This window comes from Thermobia domestica, chromosome 10, assembly GCF_964235325.1.
Source record: "Thermobia domestica chromosome 10, izTheDome1.hap1.1, whole genome shotgun sequence".
Taxonomy (NCBI): domain Eukaryota; kingdom Metazoa; phylum Arthropoda; class Insecta; order Zygentoma; family Lepismatidae; genus Thermobia; species Thermobia domestica.
Genome location: NC_137463.1, coordinates 261,054,646 through 261,066,257, shown reverse-complemented (window position 1 = coordinate 261,066,257; position 11,612 = coordinate 261,054,646).

Sequence of the window (11,612 nt, the reverse complement as noted above, 5' to 3'; positions counted from 1 at the left end):
AATCCCAAAGTAAAGTCCGGGTAGGAAAATTTCTGTCCACGAGCTTCCACGTCGAAAATGGCCTGAAACAAGGAGATGCGTTGTCGCCATTATTATTTAACTTTGTGCTGGAATACGCCTTAAGGAAAATCAAAGATAGCAACCAGGGCCTAGAGTTGAACGGTATTCACCAGGTTATGGCATATGCTGATGATGTAAATTTAATAGGGGATGATAGGAGAACAATAGAAAGAAATGGAGAGATCTTATTACACGCTTGCAGGGACATGGGTTTAGAAGTAAATGCAGAGAAAACTAAATACATGGAAGTGCGTCGGGACCGTAATACGGCAAATTGTGGAGGTGTTAAAATATTAAATAATGCTTTTGATAAATTGGATACTTTCAAATATTTAGGATCAATATTAACAGACGAAAATCATATTCACGAAGAAATTAAATGTCGACTAAAAGCAGGGAATTCGTGTTACTACTCCGTTCAAAATCTCTTGTCGTCGCGAATTCTGTCGAGGAATTTGAAGCTTAAAATATATAAAACGATAATCATGCCTGTTGTTCTGTACGGTTGCGAAACATGGTCGCTTACTCTGAGGGAAGAACATAGACTGAAAGTATTTGAGAACAGTATCCTGAGAAGAATATTCGGACCCAAGAGGAACGAGAATGGGGAATGGCGGAAGCTTCATAACGAGGAACTATATAGTTTATACGGTTTACCCAACATTGTTAGGGTCGTCAAGTCTAGGAGGCTTAGATGGGCGGGTCATGTAGCTAGAATGGAAGAAAGTAGAGACGCTTTCAAAGTCTTGACTGGAAGACCCATAGGAAAACGACCATTAGGAAGACCTAGGCGCAGATGGGAGGATAATATTAAGATGGATCTCGCAGAGATAGGAATACAAAGTAGAAACTGGATGCAGTTAGCTAAGGATAGGAGTCAGTGGAGAGCTTTTGTGAACGCGGCACTGAACCTCCGGGTTCCATAGGCCATAGAGTTAGTTAGTTAGTTAGTTAGATGGTGAAGATTTAAGAGTGGAAACCACCCTTTTAACGTTCGGTATGATCTCCAAACATAGACAGAAAACAATGATTTTTAATATAGAAGAAAACATGCTGACACGGGGGACTTAGGACAGCTGATTCAGAATCTGACGTCAAAATTACAAAATTCAACTGGCGGATCCAATATAGTGATTACAGTTACAAAATGTCTTCTGGTTTCAGATTCTCTGCAGTTAACCAAGAATAATGATAGTTGACAGGCGTTACTACGAGAAGGTTGCAGACCGACTTGAAAAGCCTTTATTTTAACGGAATGCTTGATTAAAGTGAGTCTCTGCACCTCTCCCTATTCGGGGTGCTTATATATAGTGAGTCCCCTTGCTTCTCACTATATCAGGACTTCATATTTCCTCAATTGTTATAATTTTGAATTTATTGAGAAAACGCTTCACAGTAATGATTTTTCGTTAAAAAAAAAAGTGTCTGATGCATAAATGTGTTTACAACAAGCTCACCTTATTATAGCAATAACTGTGACAAATCGCAAAATGCAGCACAATCTTCTTCCAAATAACTGTTTTTGTATCCCACATATCTAATGAGATTTGCAAATCTGGGAGAAACAAAAACTGATTATGAATCCGTGATTTGGATCTAAATTACATTATTACGGAGATGTAAATTTATGTTATAGTCGTAGAGGACAATATCAGTAAAATGTCTCAAGAAGTTTTTCCACAGCCTAAAAACGAACACATCAAGGGGCTGAATCCTACCAGTTGTTAGTGCAGAAAAGTCTCTATTTTGAGGTACTTTTGTTCGTAAAATAGGTTGAAAAGTTGATGAATTGTGACTACTCCACGAATTTAATAATAAAATGCACTTTACATTGGACATTGGGAGAAAAACCTCTTGAAACGATGATCTCGCAAGACTTTATGTTAATTTTCTCGAATTTGATGCTTTCAGAAGTACATTTTCAGATTAAAAGAGGTTGTTTTGGACTATAGGGTCAAATGTTGTATTCTTTTCCTGCAAAACAGTTAACAACGGTGATAAAAACACCATTTTTAGAAATTATAGGCTGTATGGTGTAGCTATGATTCATATATTTATTGATTGTGCCACACTTCCCATTGTTTGTGTCCCTGTAAACGCTATAGTGAGAGGTGCTGAGACTCGCTTTACTCAAGCAACCCATTAAAATAAGTACAGAAAGGGATTTCAAATTGGTCTGCAACCTCCTCGCAGAAATCTCTGCCAACTATAATTGTTCTTGGCTAACTGCGGAGAATTTCAAACCAGAAGATATTTTATAATTGTAATCACTATATTGGATCCGCCAGTTTGAATTTTATAATTTTGGCGTCTGATTCTGAATCAGCTGTCATAAAACCCACTGGCAGTATGTTTTCTTCTAAATTGAATTATTGTTTTCGGTCTATGCCTAGAGACTAAACCTAACGTTCAAAGGGTGGTTTCTATCCTTACACCCTCATCATTGCCGAAACAAAACAAAAAAAAAAAAAGAAAGAAAAAAGAAAAAAAAGTGTCGATTATATACCCTGCGTTGTAAGTGAAACTATGGTCCATTCATGTATCAAAACTATTTAAAGTGGATGTGGCAGTCTCTAAAAAGTTAAATCAAATACTGTTATATTAATTTTTATTTATATAGATGAGTAAATTTTAATGTAATGCATTAATATGTTTATTAATAGAATTCTACGTACATCTTTTGCAGTTACTTTACACTCCTCTTTCTTCTAAAACTTTTTTCCCAGTTAGGTAGAGTCGGCTTTGCGGATCGCTGTCCTCCATCTTTCTCTATTTTGTGTCATATGCAGTGGACACCACATATCTACTATATTTTCCTTCACACAATCAATCTATTTCTTCTTTTGTCCGTCTCGCCGTTTTGTCCATTTCCTAGTCAGTTCTTTACTATCCACTCGGCGAGGTACGTATTTCGAAGGTCATCTTCTTATATATCCAAACCATCGAAGCCTACATTCTTTTTTATTTCCAGTACTTTCCTCATCTTTACAATTCCTGGATTACTTCATTCCTAATTTGTCCTTATGCGTCACTCCACACATCTACTACAACACCTTCATCTCAGCAACATGAATCTTCTCTTCCTCTCTCTTCTTCATCGTCCAATCAATGTTCTACTCTGTATATGTACTATGGCAGGTCTCACTACTGTCTTGTAAATATTTCCTTTAAAACGTATCGCTACCCGACGGTATCACAATATTCCCACCAGTACTCTCAGTGTTGTCGAACCACTGCTAAATTTACCGTGTATTTTTCTGTACCATTGATTCCAAAGTACTTAAATTTCTTCGTCATTGAGACATTTTCTTCTTCATCCAGTCGTGTTTTTGTACAGTGAAACTTGTCTATGTTCGCCACCATCGGTTCCATTGAAAAGTAGCAAACTGAGACAGGTGGCACCTTACAGAAAATAAGTGTGATTGGTATATTGTTAGAATAGGATTTCTAGTGTTACTTGATTGTAAAACTTTAATAAGCAATGGCACGACGGCTACTTTTAAATAATGTATATAGAGTAATCATAACAATATAAAGTACTAGAAAGAATTACTACAGCATGCTTAATATATGTAAAGATACATACTTTTCTCTTCCTCAAAACTAGTCCATATGCATAATCGTAATTTTGTAGTTAACTCTCTCTTGTTATTAAGCTACCAGAGTTTCCCTCGGAACAAAAGATGTTGTGAGAAAATCTTAGGAGAATTCATATCTCAAAACCTCCGCTACCTTTCCACAAGCCGTCAAGTGCCAATAGTTGACAATTGAGATGGTTAGCTTTGAACACTTTCTGGAATTGTTAAAGCTCCCCACTGACGAAAGGAGCAGATATGGCAAATAGTTTTAGCAAAACAGACAGGTTAAGCAAATATGTACAACCATTTCCTCAATTCCTGTACGTGCTTTTTTCTTATTCACATCTTCCTTTACCACCTCTTTATCAGAGTAGTGTTCTGGTCATTAACCTCCAAGAACAATTGAGAATTCATGCTTCTTTATCTCCAGTCACAAATACAGAACAGCTGTCTCTGATATGGGAATACGAAAGAATTAAGAAAAGTGAGAAAACGGTATTTTGCGTGCCTCAGACCACGTTTCCATCTTACATGAATCTTGTAGCTGTCATAAAAAAGACCTTGCTACCCGATCTTTCTATCTACTGTTTAGATTTTACAACTTCTTCTAAACAAGAAAGGTATCACCACCCTTGAAGCACTGCAGTTTAGTGGACAAACAATTAACCTCCTCACTAAAAACGTGTATTTTGGCGCACTCTCCCTCCATGTTCAAACGAATCTGTTGTTTCGGGAGCGGCGAAACTGGTTTTTCCTTTATGTCAGCGGGAGGGCGACAGCGGGTAGCAAGCAAGATATCCCAGAAAGTTGGACACTGTTCGACTCTTTGCAAGATGGAAAAAAATGTTTTATGACCCTTTCAAGACTATGTGTACACGGTAAAATATGGTAGGGTTTCAAGATTTTTTTTTTTTATGACAGCTACAATATTCATGTAAGATGGTCTAAGATACGCAGGTAAATTTATCATTATCATCATAGAGTAAACATTTCCTCGATGCTGCCAACTTTCAAGATAGACAGGTGACCAACTTACAAAGTAATAAGTAACGAATGTTTCGTGGGAAAATGCAGGTTCAAGACGAACCAGGTCAAGATGAGCAGGTGGACAACTTAGGTAACCAACTTGACAGGCATTTACTGTATTTCCGATTTCATTTTTGCTAAATGGATGATGTAGATACTCCTTCTTGGTTTCACTAATTCTAAACTTTTTGTTCTCCAATGCATCACTTCAGGTATCTAATTTATCTTGTAGTGCTGTTTGGTCTCATTTATCATCAGTATATCTTCCGAAAATGTGGTATTTCAAGATGCTAACTCTTGGATATCTTTTGTAAGCTCGTCCGTTACAATTCTGAAGAGGTATGAGCTAAGACCAGACCCCAGATGAAGTCCTACTTTAACTGGGAATTATCCTGTTATTTCACATGCGCTCTTTGCCCCTGTCCCACATCAACCATACAAATCTTAAACAGATTTGGATCCCATTTATCTTCTCTGCCCATTAAATTAGATCCCATGGCATTCTATCTCATGCTTTCTCCAGGTTGATGACTAGCAACAATTAAATAAAAATAGAAAAGAAATAGGTCATAGGGTATATACAGGGTGGCCCAAAAGTAGGTATACACTCCTCCTCCTGCATTCTATCTCATAAATTTATTTGCTTCGGCTGTTCCGGGAGTAAGATGTAAGTAAAAAGACATTAAGAGCAAATAATAAAGAAATTATGTCTACCTGATGGATAACAAAAAGAAATGATATAAAAAGCAATGAGCTGATCAGTATGGGACTGTATACCTATATAATTTAAGTAACTGACTCAACATTGGCCTAGCGAAGCCTGAGAGAAAGTTATGAAAAATACTCCAAGGTGTAGATTTCAACAAGGAAACTCTTGACAGTGAAACCAGAATCCATACCCATTCCTATACTCGCTTTCTATTTTTCCGAACTATGTTATGTCTAGGTGTGGGATATTTTATACGAAGCTGTCCATCTGTCTGTGTAGCGATATGGATGCCGGAGTAAGAAGGATAAGGGAGGGGGATTATATGGATTCAACGTCCCTTTTAGGTTCCATCTCCTATCTTAACCCTCTGTTGAACTCTGCAGTGATAGGTATTTGATTCTACTTAAGGTATCAGTATTAGATTCCACTTCCGGTAGTAATATTAAACCAACAACGATAATGGATAGCTACAATTTTTATTGTATATGGATCACCTTTCCAAGAACAGGTGTTATATCGGATAGGAAGTGATACATCTTCACGTTTCAATACTGAAAGCATTTCCTTCTGGATTTCTGTACAGTGTGTCCGTAAAATAATGGTGGGGTTTAAAATAGTCATAATTTTGGAACACAGCATAGAGGAGACATGAAGTACACGTCAAATTAAAGTGAAACTCTCAAGTTTATGTGTGCGAAAGTTTATGAGCAAATATTAACAAACTCGAGAACTAGGGAAACGAACATGTCCAGGGCCATCATCAGTGTCTCATGAAACGATTGCAGCTATACGAACAAGTTTCTTGTGTATCCCGAAAAGATCAGTGCAGAAGTGTTCTAAACAGCTGGAGGTTCCTAAAACAACATTTGTATTAACAAGCGATTACACTTCAGTAGCTACAAAATTCATATTAAGACTATTCATGGCTTTGGATTGATTGTTTTAACAAAAGAGACACTGACCAAAGCTTAAAACCCACTTTATTTTAAATTATAATTTGTAACTGTTTCGGATATCTAGTATATCCTTCTTCAGACACTATCAAAATTAATGAAAATACAGACATATATATAAAAGAAACAAATTATAATTTTAAAAAAGTGGATTTTAAGCTTTGGTCAGTGTCTCTTTTGTTAAAAAAATTCATATGTTACAGAAACTTGATCCTCAGGACAAAGATAAAAAAAATTGACTTTGCAGTTATTCTGAACAGGTTATACCGGAATGAGGATTTTTGAACAAGTTTATTTTCAATGATTAACTAACGTTTCATGTTTCTGGAAGAACACATCAACATAATGTTCGCACATGGGATACAGAACTTCCACATGCCGTTATGGAGCATGAGCGTGACAGTGAAAAAGTGAGTGGAAGAACCTGGTTATTGTCTTGACTGTCTGCTGATGGAGTTCACGTTGAGGTCTACCCAACAGTTAAGTTACTTAGACAGTTTCTCTTCGATTTGACATATAGTTCATCCTTCTACTCTGCTTTGTTCCAAAAGTATGACTGTTTAAATTTCCTACATTACTTTATGGACATACTGTACTTTGTAAGTCTATCGCCTTGTGCAACGAAACTTACTTGCTGTAAAGACCTAATTAAAACTAGAATATCAAACAAACTTTTCGTGTCTTATCCCTGAATTTCAGCTAATTTTGGCAAGCTACTCAGGTGACAGAAGGGTTAAAAAAAAAAAAAAAGCTTTTAGTACGAACCTCCAGGAATCGATCGGTGGAGTACTTACTTATAAAACAGCTCATCTATATGTTGTACGCGATACTTCTCATGTTCCAATAAGCCACTACAAGGAAATATGGGAGAAACGTGGGATGAACGTCTGTACATTAAAAAAGCGTAAGTGTGCTTTATTACTCAATGAAATCTTATTTATTACGCTTTGACACATGAAGCCCTGTCTAACAGCGCAAAGTAGCAGACAACCACAACGCAAAATTATATAAATATTATGAGAATTTTTTTTAACCTTTGGTAAAATAATATCTGACTTTCGCATTTTTCCTGATTGTTGTTTAATAAGTAACGTACTTTATGTCAGGATTGCAATTCTAGGCATTTTTATTAGTCTCCGGTTTCAGTTGAATGACGCACTGCGCAGAAAAGGACTTAACATTCGGCTATAAACGTTACTATAGTGAGTCAGATGTGTCCAGAAACCTCTAAGTGCTTGAAGCTACTGTTTTTTTCTGAGGTAAGCAAAATTTTATTTGTTGCTTCATTTTGATTCGTGGAGTTCACAAATATTGATTTATGTTCTGAAGCTCATGAAAGGAAAAGAGCGTAAGATTAACGTTCATATGCCTCTCTTAATCATTTCACGGTTTTTCTGATATTTATTACTGAGCTCTTACTATTGTCGTAGAACGACACGGTGATTCAGTTGTAGAGCGCTTAACTTTAGTGTGGTGAGGTATCTGGTTCGATATCTGGCCAAGTAAATTTGTGGTAGACAACATCATCCCCAAGAGTTTTCTCGGGTACTCTCGTTTTCTCCCGCACTCTCATCCCACCAACTCTTTCATCATTCAGGGACCGCGGTGGCTCAGTGATAGAGCGTTCACCTCTGGTGCTTGGGGTCCCGGGTTCAAACCCTGCTCCGGTCAAGTGAACTTTGTGGTGGACAAACACCGTGTGCGTGGGGTTTCTCGGGGTTCTCTCGTTTCCTCCCACTTTCTTCATTCCACCATTTTCATTCATTTCTCATAATCACCGTCTCCTTTAGCCTAATCGGCATAACCGTGGGACGTAAAACTCAAAGATTTTATTTCATTTTTTTCTTTCATCATTCACTTGCCTTAATCATTCGCTTACCTTACCCTTAAGGGCATAATCGTGGTACGTTAAACTGAAAGATCTCATTTCATTTTTCTCCTCAGGGATCCCCAAAACTATGAATTCCACACTAATATAGGCCATTTTTGATCATTTTTACATGTCACCTTTTCCCAGCTCTTAAAGGTGTCTTATCCCAACAGTATTTTCTTGTAAACTGTAAACCTAAGTCATATGTGTATGTAAACCTGGTTTTAGAAATGACTACATATCGAGTTTCATCCTTCCAACATGAGAAATTCGTGAGATACACTATTTTATTTTATTTTATTTTATTTTTTACATAAATTTAAAACCTGCTCTTCTTCATTGAAGACCCCTGCTCTTCTCTTAGGCTGTGAACCAAATAGTCCTACATAGCCTCAAGCCCGTATCCAAGGAGAATCTAGGGGGCCGGGTCCCCCTAAATTTTTGCTGGTCTCCCTAAAATTTTCACGGTAGGCTTGCAAATTAATTATAATATGGTGATGAACTATCATATGGTTGAATCGACCCCCTTAACTTCAGCCTGCCCCCCCTACATTTTTGGGCTGGCTACGAGCCTGTATAGCCTACAGTCCCTTTCAGACTATGTTCTCTTCGATCAAATTACTTTGAAGTATGGTAGCGCTACGATGTGGATTTGTATACTGAAAAATAGACAGCAAACATTTTTATATATAAAATTTGCAATGTTTTGCATCTGTAGCTATAAAATAATGCAATATGTTTTCTAAAATCAGAATTTTCGCTCCGCCTTTTCCTCAAAATTATAGTAATTTAGTTTCGATGGTGAATTGAAGAGTACGAAGCTAAGGGAAAATAACGTAATTATTGATACAATTTTGTTCGAAATCAAATGAAAATGAAATATTTTAGTTTAAGGTGCCACTATTATGCCTTTTAGTCTAAGGGAGACGGATGATCAAGGCAACTGTATAATTATCGCAGAATTAGTGGAATGAGAATGTGGGAGGAAACGGGAGTTCCCCGAGAAAACCCATGAAAACGATATTGTCCAGCACAAATTTACTTGGTCGGGGCCTAACCAGGGACCCCACGCACCAAAGGCACGCGCTCTGCTACTGATTTAAGCGCCACCGTGCGCTCCATATTTTCGTTCGAATTGACAATTCTAGTTGGAAAAAAGAAGGTTTGAATAAACGAAATCAGTAACAAGAAGAAAATGTAAGACGAACATATAGCGAAAGCAAGCAGAGGAACATACCCTTCCTCCAGATATAAAGGGTTTGTATATGCATATTCCGGGGTTCGATTATTGTTGAAGGGTACTTGCTTCACCTACGAACCGAGTTGTGGTTCGAGTCAATGTGTGAATTTACAGCAGTGGAAGTAAGGAAAACACGAATGTGAAAAAATCTTCGAATTGGAATAATTCGACATAGAGAATTCTCATATTTGAGATTCTCAATTTTTAAACAACTTGAGATTAGACAAGTATTTACGCGTGGGATCACACCGGTAGCCACCAAAGCGTGAAATCAGACCGGTAACCACTCAGACGTGGGATCACACTGGTAGTCACTAAGGCGTGAAATCACACCTTTAGCCACTAAAGCCTGGAATCACACCGGTAGACACTAAAGCATGGGGTTACACCGGTAGCCTCTAAAGCGTGGGATCACACCGGAAACCACTAAGTCGACTGATCACATCGGTATCCACTAAAGTGTGAGATCACACCAGTAGACACTAAGACGTAGGATTACACCGGTAGCCACTAAGGCGTGGGATCATACTGGTAGTCACTAAAAGGTAGAACACATGACGCGTGGCTAGGCGAATAACACTAAAGACTTCCATAAGGTAAAGTGATGTGTTTAAGCACACGCACACAGCGCAGTCAGGTAACTGATATTTCATTCTCTATTAAGTAATTAGACAAGACGTTGCAACACTGCAGCTCTTTGATTTGCTAACAGTATTAAAGGGAACCGGAAGTGCTGTCTTTAAACACAAAAACTATCTTTTGTAGCATAGTTGAGCTGTCAATGAACAACATGGTTAATTTGAAAACTTCTGTCAGTTCATTCGCTCCTCAGTAGCTTATTAAAGGGGAAATTTTAAATATATTAAGTGGGAGAAATTTCCTAAGGATTTCGCATCTTGGTTCAGGTTCCCTTTTAAACAGAAGATCGCGTCTCACGTAGCTTTGGCTGAAAAGAACGTTAAATTTCTATCAGCAACCAAATCAGCAAACAGACGGATGTTGATTTAAATAAAATTTTCATTTTATATAGTATATTTTAAATTGTTGTTCCTTTCAACAAAATAACATCTCCTGGAAAAATGCTTTGCTTACAGCCGTCGTACTACATAAAGAAGTGTTTGTGTGGAAAATGGCATCTTTTAGCAGTCAAGCTTCGTTTGTGCTCAGGAAACGCATCGTTAACAATCGCATGGTCCAGCGCTAAGAGATCAAGAGAAATGCGAAGCCAAGGAATTCCAGAAGTTTCTCTTTAATCTGTCAAGAGATGGCTCTCACTTCCAACCCACAGAGACAATCTCTTAATTAAATACTGTTGCAGCGCAACTCTCTAATATTTAAGTTTATCGCTGAGTGTTATGCTCGAGTATAGGTTCTAGCCCATTTACCCTACTAGCTTATTGGAGCCAATAAACCAAGGATAGAGTGGCCAGTTCATTTTTTCTTGGTTTAAAAATAGATGTAACAAACTAAACTTCAAGACCTAGAACAGAGAAGCTGATTGAGAACTAGTTTCAGGGGAACAAAGAAGCTGATTGAGAACTAGTTTCAGGGGAACAGAGAAGCTGATTGAGAACTAGTTTCAGGGGTGCAGAGAAGCTGATTGAGAACTAGTTTCAGGAGAACAGAGAATCTGATTGAGAACTAGTTTCAGGGGTGCAGAGAAGCTGATTGAGAACTAGTTTCAGGAGAACAGAGAATCTGATTGAGAACTAGTTTCAGGAGAACAGAGAATCTGATTGAGAACTAGTTTCAGGGGAACAGAAAAACTGATTCAGAACTAGTTTCAGGAGAACAGAGAAGCTGATTGAGAACTAGTTTCAGGGGAACAAAGAAGCTGATTGAGAACTAGTTTCAGGGGAACAGAGAAGCTGATTGAGAACTAGTTTCAGTTGAACAGAGAAGCTGATTGAGAACTAGTTTTAGGGGAACAGAGAAGCTGATTGAGAACTAGTTTCAGGAGAACAGAGAATCTGATTGAGAACTAGTTTCAGGGGAACAGAAAAACTGATTGAGAACTAGTTTCAGAAGAACAGAGAAGCTGATTGAGAACTAGTTTCAGGGGAACAGAAAAGCTGATTGAGAACTAGTTTCAGGGGAACCTTATCTAAGGTTTGATAGATGATTCTTTCTCTCTCAGTTTCAAGAGAGGTATAGATTGGAGATGGATTCATTTCAA